Below are 1,939 nucleotides of genomic sequence, written 5' to 3' on the forward strand. Positions count from 1 at the left end.
ATCTGATAAAGGCTTGCCCAATCAAATGGGAAAATCCATAGCAAATACTGAGTGCTAGATGAGTCCTCTGCATTGGACAGAATTGGCCAACTCCTCTCTTATACTCTAGCTCAGCCATTAGCTGTGGGCTTCCCAGGAAGACCACGGACTTGGTTTAAAGCCTGAGGTGAATCCTCAAGTAGTTAACACCTGGAGGCTGTCAGCTGACTGCACTTCTCACAGTTAAACATTATGTTCTTTCTTGAAGGGAGATTCAAGCAGCACACCTCCATGTCTGCTACAGTGGGTGAGAGAGCATGGGATCTAGTACACAAGTAGAAAAATTTACCTTAGCCATGAGTTCAGGGGTTAACACAAAATAATAGGAAATATAGTACAATAGGAAAGAACAGATACAGATAGTGTTTAGCTTTAGCTGGGAGCTTGTGACAGTTCTCTTCTAATTGCTTCCATTTTCTCAGTAAAATAGGAAATGAAGTCATCCACAGAGTAATGATGAAAAAATAGGTATTTTAGGTCAAGGAAATATGAGAGTATAAGAAAAACTCATCTGAGAAACAGGGATAATAAATAGTTTAGGGAAATATGAGTCCTACTTGGCATTTTGTACCATAGTTTAATAATCTCCAACTTAAAATGAGACCAATTCAAGAGGTACAAATTTCCAGTCATAAAATAAATGTCATGGGATGTAATGTATAGGCATGGTGATCACAGTCGATAACATTATATTGCATATTTTGTAACTTTGTATGATGATAGAGGATAACTAGACTTATTGTGGTGATTATTTTGCAGTGTATACAAATATCAAATCTACACCTGAAACTAATATAACGTTATACATCAATTACATCTCAATAAAAATTAAAAAAATAAAATGAGACCAAGCAACATGTCTTTGTGCTTTTCTACAGACATATTCAGTTATATGGTTGCAAGCATCAGGTAGATAGAGCTGGATGTTAGGAGTCTGGTTTAGCTACGCGAGAATACAGAAACAAAGGAGGAGCAAGATTGTTAAGGAAGAATACAAAGAACATAGTAGTAAATATAGTGACTGATCATTGGTTTAAAGAGAGTATGGAAGAAAGTGAAGATAAAAAGGGGGTGGATTAGTGAATTATAATTCCTAGAGAGATGAAGAGATTGCTGAATTCGGAATTCTTCCATGAGGGAACTGAAAATATTGGAGGTGTTGGTCAGACATAGGGATGCTTGAAATTGAGACCATGGGAGTGAGTGACCAAAGTAGGGTAGACTATAAAATCATTGATGAAGAGGAATTCAAGGAACTGATATGTCAGGATACTGAAAGAAGAACTGGCAAAGCTATTGTTTAAAGTTTACAGGCTCCGGATGCACAGGCTCAGCAGCCATGACTCATGGGCCTAGCCACTCCTCAGCATGTGGGATCTTCCTGGACCGGGTCACGAACCAATGTCCCCTGCATCGGCAGGCGGACTCTTAACCACTGCACCACCAGGGAAGCCCGCTTAAAGTTTTTAAAAGCTAACTTTTTCTAGGTATATTATTGATACATAAAGAAACTTTCACATGTATACAATTATGTTTAGCTAAACACTGGAATAGGCAAAAATTGGAAATGATACATATTGATCAATAGGGAATTGGATCATCTGAATATGATAGATTCTTAAAATATAATAATATAATAATTCACATAGCAGAAAAAATTGAGTTAATTATCTCAACCTTGATTGGTACAAAAATAAATTATGGGTGAAAAAAGCAGGCTGCATAACAATTAGAAAAGTTTGATACAGTTATTTATAGTAAGTTAGTAATCATTCATTAAAAACACATTCTTTTAAATTCCTGCTATGTGCCAAGCACTAGGAGAGAAATTTAGTTTGATGTAAATGTAAGTAAAATATAACCCTTGCCTTTGAGGAGAACAAAGAGTACACAAGGAGAC

The sequence above is a fragment of the Hyperoodon ampullatus genome (assembly GCF_949752795.1).
Source record: "Hyperoodon ampullatus genome assembly, chromosome: X".
Classification (NCBI taxonomy): Eukaryota; Metazoa; Chordata; class Mammalia; order Artiodactyla; family Ziphiidae; genus Hyperoodon; species Hyperoodon ampullatus.